Source organism: Diplotaxodon limnothrissa, linkage group LG22, assembly GCF_057381915.1.
Source record: "Diplotaxodon limnothrissa isolate DT_005_m linkage group LG22, D_limnothrissa_male_GT1.1, whole genome shotgun sequence".
Taxonomy (NCBI): Eukaryota; Metazoa; Chordata; class Actinopteri; order Cichliformes; family Cichlidae; genus Diplotaxodon; species Diplotaxodon limnothrissa.
Window position 1 is genome coordinate 24743531 of NC_140616.1, and position 15345 is coordinate 24758875.

The following is a 15345-nucleotide window of genomic DNA, read 5'->3' on the forward strand; positions in this document are numbered from 1 at the left end:
ACCACCTACCGTTCTTTATGCAACTTCAACTGTCGGAGAAAGTTGAAGTTGTTCCATCTCTTTCTGTGATTCTCTTCTTGCATGTTTTGCATATTGCATTTCAGTTTTTTGTTGACTACTTCATAGTTTATGTACCTGAAAAAAATAACTCCTTGCAGCATTTTTGAGCGTTTTTTTTTTTTTTTTTAATCTGGTTAATTTGATTGGCAGTGCTACAGCTCACGCACACATAGTACGGAGTGTGGTTTGAATAAATGAATCAATGAATTGAATTAATGGTGCACACTTTCTATATAATATGTATGTTAAATTTTATATTTGGGGTGAAATATCAATTCTTTTCAAGTAAACCGGTTCAAGTCCAATTCAAGTCTCAGGTCATTGGTGTAAAAGTCCAAGTCAAGTCACAATCTTAGAACATTTTTTCAAATCAAGTCTAAAGTCATTAAATTAATGACTCGAGTCCAAGTCATGTGACTCGAGTCCACACCTCTGTCAGGAATACGTAAATAGTATAGTTCACCTCGTTTGAAGTGATAGCAGTCATAGTGAGTTTCATCTGAAAGTAGAGGCAACTCATCACTGTTGCTAAAACACATAATTACAGCGTAAGTAAATTTTAACCTTAATTACCTACCATATAAAAGAAGTTGAGCTGTTTTATGTCAACAAACGAGGCAACACATTGTGTTGATCAACACATTGGAATACAATCTGACTTATTTTGCTTGAATTGTGGCATTGTGAAGCTGCTGTACGTCCAGTTTTTACTTAATTCATGAATCTTTTTTCTTGTATTAATTGATTACATCATCAAAAGGCTGGAATAAGCCATTAAACAGCCGGGTGAGGCAGAGAGTTGGGGGGGGGATCCCACATGTTTGTGAACTCTCAGCTGTGTATTGTCTTTTGTTCTGTGGAAGGTATTTAAACCCAGGGCTGTGCCAGGCTTGGGAGAGGCTCTGCTGGTCATTTGCCCTGTGATGGCTGTTCTCACCAAGCTTGGTTTTGTTCTGTTCTTTATTAAAGGATGGTGGCTACCGCTCGCCATTTAGGATTTATTAAATGAAAACTTCCACAAGAGCTGGCAAAATCTTAATTTGCATACTTGAATTAAGATTAATTAAGATTAATTAACAAATTTCACACAATTTGTGTCTGGGCCAACACCTAAAGACCACACTCTAGACTTTGTCTTGGGTTATGGACTGAATGTATCAATGACTGAAACTTGTGTTTTATCTATTTTAGACCATTTAGGAATTGTATTTGATATTTTAATTCCTAAATCTCCAGCAAAACTGGGAAATTTGGGCACATTACCCCATTACTGAAATCTCTTCACTGGTTGCCTTGTGAAGTTTGAGCAGGTTATAAGGTCTTGTTGCTCATCTACAAGGCTTTAAATGGTTTGGCACCTTTGTATCTCTCTGACCTTTGGCACCTCTGTTCCATCCCAAGCTCTCTGATCTCAGGATACTGGCCTTCTAAAAGTTCCTAAAGCCAGAAAATAGACTATTTGGGAGCATGCTTTTTCTTTTCGTGCCCCATTTTGTGGAAGAACCTCGCTCAAGATATTAGGTAGGCAGTATGCTCTGTGAAGGTTTTTAAAGTCAAATTAAAGACTCACTTGTTTACTCTATCTTATGTGTCTTAATTCTATGCCTATCAGTTTTTAAATGTTATCAGTTTTTAAGTTGTATTGTTTTTTCTGCACTACTTTTATTTATGTATTTGTCTTTTTATCTTCAAAAAACTGTTCAGCACTTTGTTTGAAAGTGCTTTATAAATAAAGTTGTTATTATTATTACTATTATTAAGAGCCCAGTTGAGGGACTTTTGGGGAAGGAATGTTGTTCCTATTCCAATGTTTTATTTCATGCATTCCCTAATGGGGCTTTGGCACTCAATTAGTAGCTTTGTCATTTTGAAAATATGCTTTCACATTCTCAGCCAATTACGCATAATCTTTCAGTGCAGGGACATTAAGACTTTTCCATGCATCTATTGCTAGATGGTATGCAGACTATCCAAGCTGTGAGGATGTAAACTAACATTTCAGGATATACATATAAATGGTGCTTTCCAGCAGTGTTTATCCAGTGATTTGCTCATTTGGTTCAACTGTCCCATTTCTACAAGACTTTTTGCACTTTCTTGTGAGGAGTTAGGAAACAGGTTTCTCTTTAGCCTAAAATGTGTTCTGCCAGGTGTTCAGGAAGAAAAACATGAAGTGATATATTCATCTACTGTCTCAGTGAGATACATTTTCATTCTTGATACTCTTCTGGGTGTTCACCTGAATAATAAACTAGACTGGAGCCACAACACTGATGCTCTTTACAGGAAGGGTCAGAGCAGACTCGACCTGCTGAGGCGGCTGAGGTCATTTGGAGTCCGGGGGGCGCTTTTAAAGACCTATGACTCTGTGGTGGCATCCGTCATTTTTTACAGTGTGGTATGTTGGAGCAGCAGTTTATCGGCAGCTAAGAGGAAGCGGTTGGATAAACTCATCAGGAAGGTCAGCTCTGTTCTGGGATGCACCCTGGACCCAGTACAGGTGGTTGGGGACAGAAGGACTCTGGCCAAAATAACATCTCTGATGGACAGAGTCTCCCACCCCATGCATGTAAATGTTGCTTAACTGCAGAGCTCCTTCAGTGACAGACTGCTGCATCCTCGATGCATGAAGGAGCGTTTCCGCAGGTCCTTCCTCCCTGCAGCTGTCAGACTATACAATCAAAACCGCTCCCAACAAACATAGATGTTTACATCTGCGCTGTAACTGCAATAATTTAATCAACCGATTTGCACTACAACCTGGTTTGCCTCTTATCTGTAGTTATTTTTATTTAATTTAATAACTGTACAGTACTCTGTTTATAGTAAACATTGTCCATATGTAAATATGTAAGAAAAATTGTGTATGTTTCTGTTCTGTGTCCTGTGTACTGTTTGTTTGTATATGTGTCTTTCTGGCTACTGTTACAACCAAATTTCCCCTTGTGGGACAATTACAGGATTATTCTATTCTATTCTAAAACACCTGCATTTTTAGCAAAACCTCTCTGAAATTGATGTTCACCCTGCTAAAATTTAATCTCCCTCTCCTAAACATTGAGAGTTTAGAAAACAGTTCTTTATGCATCTCTAATCAGACAAAACTGTTTTTAGAGGTTTTTTCATAGTGTTTAAATGAGCATAAAATGTCCTCTTTACTTTTTACCAGGACGTCAGCAAGATAGAAAATGACTCTTTATGCTTTCCTTCTTCTTCTTTTTATACAGTAATAGCTCGTCATAGTTTCCTTGGTGACAAGTAACATGGTAACCTTGTATATTAGAATGAGTACTTGGTATTATGAGTAGTTGTGCATGGGCAGCATTAACATGCTCGTGTGCCATTAAAGGAGAAAACTGTCTTCAAATGTAAGGGAATTAGCTAAAATGGCACGTTTCAGACAGTGGAGGAAGTGAGGGATGCACAATTGACCAGTGTAAGAGAGAAAGGATCAAGGAAAGCTACTTTATTGGAGTCCACAAATACAGAATATAGAACTATAAATAAGCACACCAGACCCGCACTGAAATTGGATGCCTGAAACTATCTAAATTTAAGTATTTACAGTTAATGCTTATTTTGTAAAACAAAATTCATTTAGGCCAAGAATGTATTAGTCAAATGTCTTATGTAAAGAAATGGTGTATTTCCTCATACTGCATGGGTAGTTTATTTAATCCAAATCCAGGACCAGTTTTCCTAAAGGGTTTTGTAAACGACAACCCACCGAGCACCCACCAAGAGTCCCAAGTGTCCAAGTTCAACGTTTTGCGGGAAGCATTTCTTTCTGGATTTTCAGAATTGCGTGTATTCACAGTGCAGAGTTAAACAGGCAAACTCTGATTGGCTGAGCACCCGCAACGTTGAACTGGGCGGCTCAGCAGAAAACCCAGCAGGGAAGAACTGCAAGTGACCACAGAGCTTTAATTGCAGTTTGACCAAAATGTGCACTTGTATTTTAAATGTTAAAATCTATAAGTCAGTACAATTACATCCCATAATAGCTTGTTTTTATGCGGTAATATCACTACTGACAACCACTTCTGTGGCCTCTTAACCTAGCAAAACCTAGCAACCACATCATCTACAGCCGGCACGGCTGTAGATGATGTGGTTGCTAGGTTTTAATAAGAGAGATAAGAGTCTCTGTTCTCTGTCTACTTAACATTTCTTGCCTCTCTCTCATCCCCCACACCCCCACCCCTTCCTCTTGTTTAACTAAAAAAAGAAAGGAAAAAGTTTAATAAAATGGTGGAGCATCAGCATTCTCTAGGTTTACTTTATGTCCACACACTGGTATGTCCATAGGTTTGTCCAACAGCTTTGGTTTCCCTGGTGCTTTTTAACTTCAAAATACTGTAACAGAGTTTCTCTTTGAGTGGATGAAGAAAGTGCAGCCTGGACATTTGTTTTCTATTTACACTGTGCAATCATCACTGTGCACAGCAGTAGGGCAGTAAATGCAATTAAGTGGGATTTAAAGGTTAAACGCCTAAAAACAGAGACTGGGTCCTTGCGCTGTCGCAGATCAGACGCTCTGTATTATAATGTGCTGATTTGCATCCATTCTACATCACATGCAACATCATGTGGATCGGTCTGGTTATCCACCATCATTATAACTTTTCGCATTATTTCTTATTTTAGGGCTGCCACGATTAGTCAACTAGTAACAATTACTTCGACGACTAATTTAATCGTCGATGCCTTGTTTGAAGCTTTGTAAGGTCCTGAAAGACGCAGGAATAAGTAGTAGGATTTACAGTGGGATGCAAAAGTTTGGGCAACCGTGTCAATAGTCATTATTTTCCTGTTTAAATCGTTGGTTGTTACAATAAAAAAAATGTCAGTTAAATATATCATATAGGAGACACACACAGTGATATTTGAGAAAGGAAATGAAGTTTATTGGATTTGCCGAAAGTGTGCAATAATTGTTTAAACAAAATCAAGAAGGTGCATAAAGTTGGGCATTGTTGTCATTTTATTGATTTCAAAACCTTTAGAACTAATTATTGGAACTCAAATTGGCTTGGTAAGCTCAGTGACCCCTGCCCCTACATACACAGGTGAATCCAATAATGAGAAAGAGTATTTAAGGGGGTCAGCAACATGGGGGTCTCAAAACAACTCTCAAATGACCTGAAGACAAAGATTGTTCACCATCATGGTTTAGGGGAAGGATACAGAAAGCTGTCTCAAAGAAAATGGAAGACCACTGGTTCAGTTCAAGTTAAGGCTCGAAGTGGCAGACCAAGAAAAATCTCGGATAGACAGAAGCAACGAATTGTGAGAACAGGCAGAGTTAACCCACAGACTAGCACCAAAGACCTACAACATCATCTTGCAGCAGATGGTGTCACTGTGCATCGTTCAACCATTCGGTGCACTTTACACAAGGAGATGCTGCATGCGAGAATGATGCAGAGGAAGCCTTTTCTCCGCCCACAGCACAAACAGAGTCGCTTGAGATACGATAAAGCACATTTGGACAAGCCAGCTTCATTCTGGAATAAGGTGCTGTGGACTGATAAAACTAAAATTGAGTTATTTGGGCATAACAAGGGGCGTTATGCATGGAGGAAAAAGAACACAGCATTCCAAGAAAAACACCTGCTACCTACAGTAAAATATGGTGCTGGTTCCATCATGCTGTGGGGCTGTGTGGCCAGTGCAGGGACTGGGAATCTCGTCAAAGTTGAGGGACACATGGATTCCACTCAGTATCAGCAGATTCTGGAGACCAATGTCCAGGAATCAGTGACAAAGCTGAAGCTGCACCAGGGCTGGATCTTTCAACAAGACAATGACCCCAAACACTGCTGTCGCGGTTCGAATTTTGAGGAAGAGACATACGACTGAAAGTCCGTAGTGGGTCAACACAAATGATTTTATTAAAACACATATATGTGGTGAAGATAGGCTCTGCAAAACATCAGGCTCCATCTCCCGCCTGACAATAGGTGGGTGTGATATTTATACTTATGATGACCAGTAACTCCAGCGAGTACATATTCTAAAAAGGAACCGCTACTTCCTCTGTTCCTCCAGATGCTTCCTGTTATTCTACTTGTCTAGACTTAAACAACACTTGCAATTAGTTTACCCAGACAGGCTATGTGTCTGTGTCATTAATCTAAGTGCATGACCCCCCTCTACGTCATCTGTTACCAGGCAAACTCCAGTGCAGCCTGCTGAATGCACACAGGCAATATGTAGTAAATTATACTGTAAACATGTAGGCAACCTTTCAATAGCTGAACTTTGCTCCATTGATCGGCCAGACATCGCGCTGCCCGTAGCTTCAAACCATTAATTAACTTGACCGAGCTTCAACCCTTTAATTATGTAATATGTGTATAACATGATTACAGTTGCACCTGCAATGAAAGATTATGTGCTTATGCTAACACCTGAAATACAGACTTTAATATAACATCACCAGTTTCAATAAATGTGTCAATGAAATGACAACAATGATAAATCATAAATGATGCAACAGTAATAATAAGGATCATGAATAGTAACATAGATTATGAATGTAAAATAATATTTCATCTCGACACTGCTCAAATTCCACTAAGGCATTCATGCAGAGGAACAAGTACAACGTTCTGGAACGGCCATCTCAGTCCTGTTAAGGTTCAAAATATTGGGGATGGAGACAAGAGAAAAACCACAATAACAACACTGGTCCGGTCGGGTTGAGTCAAACGATGATTTAATGATCACACACGTGGGAGATGGACACTGATGCAGACAGCCTCAAATCTCAAAGTGGTGGAGCATTGCTCAAACTCTTATAGCCTCTGGTTCTCCCATCTTATCATAAAAGCCTAAACATTCACATTCTTTCTCTCACACGGCGCCTAAGCTACGACCTTGGCTCCCTGTTTATCTGCTCGTGCTGAGATGGGGCAGAAAACTCCAGCATGTTCTATTCTCTTCTAATCAGACAAATAAGGCGATGACTTTCTGCGAACAGTATTCCTTATAACTCAACAGTATAATGCATCATAAACAATATCATTCATTCACAATAAATCAGCAGTCTAATGCAATGCAAATCAGTTTAAATACTGCAATAATTATCACCTTCTTCTAATTCAGGAGAATAATGCCAACTTAAACTACATAATAATTCACAATCTTTATTTCGGGGTCTAACATGGCATAAAATAATATGTATATAAATTATCATGATTACCCCTGCAAAGAAAAATTAAATCAATATCCTAACACCTGTAAATAAAAGACTAATCAGAGGTTATAACAATCACAGGGACACAAATGTTAGAATACGGTCAAAAGCTTCTATAAATGCTCGTTGCATAAGTCTCATACAACAATAAAATGCTGATATTAAAACAACAGTAAAACACCCCCTTTTGTCCCATTCAACCTGACACATAAACGTTTATAGATGGCTCTCTTAAATTTGACATTCTCCTGATTTTTCTTCACTGACCACAGCAGGGGAAACTCTGCCATGATACAGCCATAAATGCAGCTCACCTGATTCATCACTGAGCTCCATCGTCACTGGGGTCTGACAGGGTGGCGCTGCATACTCTTCTCATCTAATGTGTCTATTTTCAACCTGTTTAGTCAGAGTGCTCAAACATGAGGCAGACTACGTCCACAACAAGTCAACACAGCCGTAAATGTGGCCAATTATCAATCTATTACCAATCAATAACAACAGATAGCTTTTATTTTATGAATGTTTTCAATCAACCACTCACCCAGAGGATCTTCAATCCCAGGAACTTCCTTCTTCTCATTTAATGAGTCTGTCCTCTTTCCAAGACCTGGTAACTGGTCTATCCAGAGCCACCTGATCTCAAAATATACTTACAACAAGCCAAACCACCCGTTGGTCACACCAACCCTTTTCCGCCCTAAAGATGTTCAACGGCTAAAGATGTTCAATGCCATCGTAGACTGGAGTGCCGAAAGAGACTTTAACGCCAACTGTTCCAACAATCCATTTTATATTGCTTCCTGGTCAGAGTTGCAAAACTCCACACCAGGGTTCAAATCGTTTTACTATTTTCATTAGTTCTTATTTTTTATTTTAGTTTCGACTCCAGATTTACAATAGTCATCAGTCCTGATGTTTGTACCAGGTGTAATCAATGTTTACCAAGTCTTTGCTAGTTTAGTCTAATTTATATTGTCCGAAAATCCTCAGTTTCAGGTTAATGTTGATTAGTGCCAGTTATAATTTTAGTTGTATTTTGCCAAAACTAAGTGTCACAAAATTCCAGTTTCAACACATCAGCCATGCTCCCCTGCTTATCCCTGGGTATTAAGACTATTAACTCCTGCTGCACTGCGTGTTCATAATTTTGGTCAATCGACAAACCTTTTGAAGGTGCTCGCACAATTATTTAGATGTTCCAATCCTGTTGTCTCGGGCTGCACCACGCTGCCTTATCTGGTGTTAGCTGTTTTCCGGTGATGTGGGTTGAATGGGGGAGCTCTTCAAGGAGGGGGAGTATGCTCCCCCTGATGAGCTCTTCAAGGTCAGCTAAGCTAACCTTCGTGTGTGAGCTTTTCAAGTGCATTTCAAGATTTGTGGGATTTTTGCTTTATAAATGTCCCTCATAACCCCCTGACGGCCCTCTAATTTATTTTAACACACCATAGTGTACATTTAGTGTTCACTTGTAGCTCTCATACTCTACTTACCACTCTTCTAAGTCCTGATGTTTCTTAAAGAGGACAACCGTACCTTTAAATAATATCACATGTGTGGGGTGGTGGTCTTACCAATTGTTTTTTCCCACCCTTTTTACATTTTATGAAAGCCAGAGAGATAGACCTGATATTTTCATTTGAAACATTTTGTTAAACTCAGAGTTTTATTTTATTATTTTTATTTATTTATTTTAAGCTTATTTAATTTCACGGAGAACATGCCTAACCTATTAATTTATACTGTAGTGCACGTCGGGACTTTATACTTATATTCATTTCACTTTTTCCTAGTAGACAACTCTTTAACAAGGGCATAGAGAATTCTTGACCGAATAGCGAGATTCAAACATAATTTTTCAAAAGGTAAGAGTCATGTGAGCCAGATAGGGGAGAGTGACACCCCAGGAGGAACAACACAAAGATTATCGAGATGCAGTGGCAGGTGTAATGGAGGAAAACACAGGGCCACAATCTGTCGTCCTATCTGGTTCAAAACTGATATGCAGGAGAATGTGGAATTTTGATTTTTGTTAAAAACAAATATGGATAAAATGCAAAAATATTTTCCAATAAAGTAAAACTGAGAGTCGCACTTATAACTGACTCCATGTCACCTGATTGTTTCTACAAGATCACATTTTTGCTAAGAGTTATTAGTGATCTCAATGTGCGAAAAGACTCCTCTTGACTGAGAGACCTGGAACAAACATGTGAACAAAACCTGACTAGTACTAGTAATGAAGAGCTCTCTCCAAACGTCAAGAATAAAAGCCCCAATCAGATGGGATTATAACAGAATATGGTTCGCTCCGTTTGCCTGAAATAATTAGGAGTCACAGGCATTTCAGTTGTGGAATGGTTGGGTGCAACAGTAAACATATGTGAGATGTGGGAAGTGCCAAATGTTCCTTTGTGTCTCCAAATTAAATCACAATACTTCCTCAGATATCATAAATGAGTTGACTTTTGTGTAATAGAAAGCCCAGTGCAATCACTTATTCCTAAACCAATGGTTTACAGCTAGTCAAGTGTCAGTGACTTCTAAGTTGGTCCCTGATCTACATTTTTGATATTGTTATATAAATAAGTTTTAATATCCTGCTTATAAAAATTTCAGTGGAACCTGTAAGTTTCTTACATAGCTCCTAAATCTTATTAGTTTCACAGTAGTGATCAATGAACTCCCCTTGTGCACTATGTAAAGTTTAAATGACTTGACTATCGTAGGGCATACACACAACAATGGTGCTACACACATTTTGCTATAAATCCAATTGATTTTAATTAGTTTTGTAAACACTTTTCTTATTTTGATTTTATTTCCGTTAGCACAAATGTTTTTCCACTTCTAGTTTTTGCTATTTCATTTGTATTCTTTAGTAATAATAATCCTGCTCTGCTCACTAGAATAAACATAATCAACGTGATCGACAGCTTACTGCGTATCGATTCACCATCTTATCAATTCATTTGCTTCATCCTTTTGTGGTTTATAACCTTATATTTTATTTCAACCTACTTTGTCTCTAAATATTTGAAGAATTTTTCAAGTTCGGGGTCAAATTTTAAGAATTTGACCATAAGTGAAAGTTATGGTGTTATCACCCCCTTTGGGGCTTACCTTTCCCAGTTTTGGTGATTTTCCTCCCCATTCTCTATTCTCTACAAGTACTCCTTTTCGGTGGCGAAAAACTGTTGGTGTGGTCAAGCGGGTGCTGTAAAAACAAAAGCTCAGGACAGAACAGTCACCAGTCATGTACTTCACTCAAAATTAGCATATATCAAACTTCATATTGATCCTCTGAGTGTAATGGTACATTTTAATTTAAACTTTTCAAAGCTAAACACAATATTTTACTTTATCTTACTCTCGTTCTTGTGCAGCACCACCCCTGTCGGTTCTATCTTACTTTTAAATTGCTGACTATTTCAAGATGTCACCCAAAAGGCGGGGACCAGTATTTATCATTACATTATCTCTATTTTGCGTGTGGCAAGTCTATCATTCCCTGTTATTTATAGGCCTCGGTAGAGGGTTTTTTCTTTTTTTTTCTTTCTTTCCTCTATAAAAGTTACTTGACTCTTTACAGTGACCCACTATGATTAATACTAATAACATGTTCAGTCATAAGTGAATTCAAACCTTTTCTTCATTTTAGCATTTAACATTCCCAACCATTTTATAATGGTACCCTAATCGAAACACAGCTACTAAAACACAATTTTTTATGTAAGCATCAGTAACTCCAACTTGGCAACCCAAGGGTTAAATCCGCAGTTCACACTCCTGTGAAGCTACAGCCTCCCCCCTCAGTCTCTGTCAACCTTCTGCTCTTGCAAAAACAAAACAAAGCAAGACAAAACATCCACCCTTCTTTTACAGGCTGGGTGAACTGTCTGTGGACATTTACTAATCCTAAAGTCGGTACCGTCTTTGTCTCAGTACCAAGTCAGTTAAAGCTTTTAGTCGTCAGTCCATAACAGTCCAGTCACATGCATACATCCACACACATTCATACCAGATATTGCTGATAATGGAGTCTCACGCGCAACCTATTCGAGGCTCCTTCACCAGCAAGATGACGTCATCATTTTAAAGGAAACAATTCCTTATTTATTGCTTTTTCTTGGACTGGATTGACTCGCTGCAATCCTTTTAGGATCAGGACTTTTCATTCGACCAGTGTCCCATACAAGTGAATTTCTCCTCAGCCCATTATAATCATGGAGAAAAATACTTCGCGACTGTTTTCAGTAAGAATATTTTATAGCACTTTAAAATTCACTCTCTCAGGCCTGGATTAAGGAGCCGATTTGTTAAATCAGGAGCTCACAAAATACCAAAATATCACCACCGGTGGATCACACCTCTCAGATGTTCTTATCTCAGTGCACTGTAACGAAAGCAAACACAGACGTAACCAATTAAACACTCATATAATAACAGATACTGGGGCCCATTACAAACATGCCCAAGCATAAAACCATCCTTTTCTCTCTCAGAGAAAGAAAACAATCCAAACCTCACTGATAGAATCAACCTAGTATCAAACAAAACCCAAAGATCAACCAAAACTCCTTTTTGCACCAACAAAACATGTTGGATTTACTTGACTCAATAGTGGACACTAGTTACACACCAACTCTTTACTTTGGCAAAAACGTAAACAACTAAGTTGAATCAACACAACCTTTTCATAATCTCTTCGAAATAAAACTCACACCATTCATTCATCATTTTCGCTCTGTACCACTGCTCCTTGTTAGACTGTGTGAAGCACAGTAAACAATTCAGTGGAGGCTTTGAGCCATAAACAGACATCACGCACAGACATTGTTTTCATTATCAAAGTGCTTCAGACCATGTCCTCTAAATCTACACAAATGCCCTCTGCGTGGCATGAAATACATTTAAGCAATAAATAATCAATCAGTTCTTGCTGTTGTAACCAACTCCGTATTTGGATGTTTGTGTGCAGCATTTGTTAGTAAAGCATTCTTCATTGCATCAGCGTGTGTGTGTGTGGATCACTTCTCAGTTCATTGAATCAACATTTTAATTTGTGTGTGTGTGTGTGTCATTTCTCCCTCAATCAACGAGTGCATATGTTCATATGTATGTTTCTTTTCACTCTGAGTCGGTGCATGTAGATGTGTGTGTTTGTGTGGGTGTTTGTGTTCATCACTTTCCTGTTGTAGTGTTCTGGGTAAACCACGGCCTGAAGCGTGCCCTGGGTCCTGCCCTCCTCCTTTTCAGTCTGTTTGCATCCATTGGTGCTGCTGCTCAGAGTTCTGTCCATACTGGTTCTGGCCCCAATTGAGGCAGTCCTTTTCTCCAGTGTCCAGCATCTTCTCCTTATTTCGCTCCTCCTTAACTTGACCCTTTTGCTTCGGTCTTCCTTCAGGGTTTTGATACGCAGCTCAATTGTCTGGATGTCCGTTTGTTGCTTGCAGAAGTGCGACTGCTGTCCGTTTGTTTGCAGGTGGAACGGCTGACATCCAGAAGGTGTATAGGAGAGTCTGCAGCTTCCACCTCCCCAGTGGAAGACCTCAATCTTTGTTCTGTTAGTTTAACACAGGCCTCAAGGCTCTCTGGGATCCCTGCTTGCACTTTCAAGCCCACGGCTCAGGTCGTAGTCGTGGTCCCATTCCAGGGGAATGGAGTCCATGGTTGTTTGGGTGTCTCGGCCCGAGCGTTCAGTCCGGAGCTGGGCAGCCCAGGACGCTGAGCGATCGGAGGACGGCAGAGGCGACAGGAAGCCATCCCCCTAACGTTTGCTCCATAGCAGACCGGACAAATCACACTGCTCATCTAGCTCCAGGATGCTCCGGCCTGATTTCAAGTCCGGTGTCTTGGACTCCAAGCCTGATGGGTTCGATTTTCAGCTAGCTCCTCCTGGGCCATGCTCAGTTTCTGCTCTGATGCCTCGAGGTCTTATTGAGGGCAGAAACCTCAGAGTCTTTTCCGTAGAAATCAGATTAAAGTCCATTGATGTTTCCCTTGGACCTTCTGTGGTTCTGCTGTTCGGCTCTTCCCAGAGGTCAGCTCCTGTCTGAGCCCCGACCCCTGTGCCTTCAGCTTATTTTCTCCTGGTGTTTTTCTCCATTCTGAGGTGCCTCCTGTCCTCAGTTTTCCTTTGTCTGTGGCACGCCCTGTTTTGCTGCCCGATCATCAGTGTTGGTCCGTCACTGTCCTGCACAGTTTTAATGCAGAGTTGTTAAGGTCAGCATTGTTTTGCTCGGCCTCACTTTTCCTCCGGGCTTAATGGGCGTGTCGTCACAGCTCTGTCCGCTGAAGCTGTCTTTTTCCATATGGCAAGAATGTGAAGAGTGTGTGAGAGGGGTGTGTCCGATCAGGCACTGCCTGCTGTGGATTGAGTGCAGGTCAAGGTGTTCGGAGCGGATGGTGCGCTCAGCTGCTCGCATAACCCTCTGTAGAGCTCGTCTGTCCGGCATGTTGCTGTTCCCGAACCAGACAGTGATACAGCTGCTCAGTATGCTCTCGATAGTTCCTCTATAGCAGGTGGTCAAAGTCATTGGTGGGAGCCGGACCTTTCTCAATCTTCTCATTTAAGAAGAGAGACTGACGGAAATCTCCCCGTGTAGTGAAACGGGCCTTGGATTTAACACTCTCCATCTCCGCAGCCTGATATCGTTTTCCTGCAGCACTGTTGACATTTTCAAGCTGTTGTTATAGGTCCAGCTGCTGTAGCATTTGGTCAGGGTCACTTCAAAGATGGTGGAGGAGTGAGCAACGATGGTGGAGGGGAGAGCAGGCGTCCAGGTCAGCCTCGGCTTCCCTACCTGTAATCAAACATAAAGAGAAAAAAAACAAAAAAAACAAAACAAAAACAAAACAAAACAAAACTAATGATGTTGTATTGGCTATATCAGTCAGAGAGGGGAGAAACACCGGGGCCAGGCCCTGTGTCAGCCTTCACTCCCCCTTTTTTTTTTTTTTTTTTTTTTTTTCTCTCCATATAATCCTCTCATAACCCACCAAGCTGACAGGACGACACAGGTACATTTTAAAATTCTTAAGATTGTATTTAAAGTTCAAAATGGAATTTTCTTTCATTCAGTAATCACCTATATTTATCAATCGGCAGAAAACTTGTCACAATTTGACTTTTCTAACCACTAAATTTGTCATATCTTCACTGGTTTGTCAGACCAGTGTTTTTTTTGTTTTTTTTTTTTAAGTTAAGATGTTGTCCTGCAACCCAGAGAGTTTATTCGTTAGTAGTGGATAAACTTTATTGTGTAACGGCGGATGTATGTTAAGCTTCACTGCTTTAAACTTGCTGGAAAATCTTCACATGTTCATGGGTGTAAGCTGTTTCTTCATTGCGTGTATGTGCGTTTGTAAGTGGGTTAACTTAACTTTTTGTTTGCTCATGGGGCCGGGTGGTCCAGGCCCGTAGCCACCTGTATCAACACACTAAGGCTACGTTCACACTGCAGGCGAAAGCGCATCAAATCCGATTTTTTTGACCCTATGCGACCCATATCCGATCATGCTATGACAGTGTGAACGGCGCAAATCCGATATTTTCAAATCCGATCTGGGTCACTTTCGTATGTGGTACTGAATCCGATACATATCCGATGTTTTAGAAAGCGACTGCTGTTTGAACGGTCAAGTCGCATTAAATCCGCCTTTTACGTCACCGACACAAGACTGAAGCCAATTATCAGCGCCAGAGAAGCGCCCGAGAAGACATCGCGAACGCTTCCTGGCCATCCAGTGTAGATGTTAGTGAAACTGTTGGGAAGACAATGTGAACATTTTATTTGTACTGTAATCTGCAGATTCTGACAGAAATCTGCAGCTATCATTTGAAGCACCGCTCCTCTCTTAAACAGCAATAAGGATCATTATTAGGTTATTTACATTATTATGTAAATAACAAAATAACTTAAAGCAAAAATTGGGAAACGAAGTCCGAAGTCTTTATATTAAGGGCCATCAGTCAAACAATACTGTTGCTCTGGGTCTAAACAGAGCTCGTTGTGTGTGACAGCTTCTTTTGCGCATGCGGGCCGCTTTGAGCGTTCACACTAGAGCGCGTTTGCTGTCGC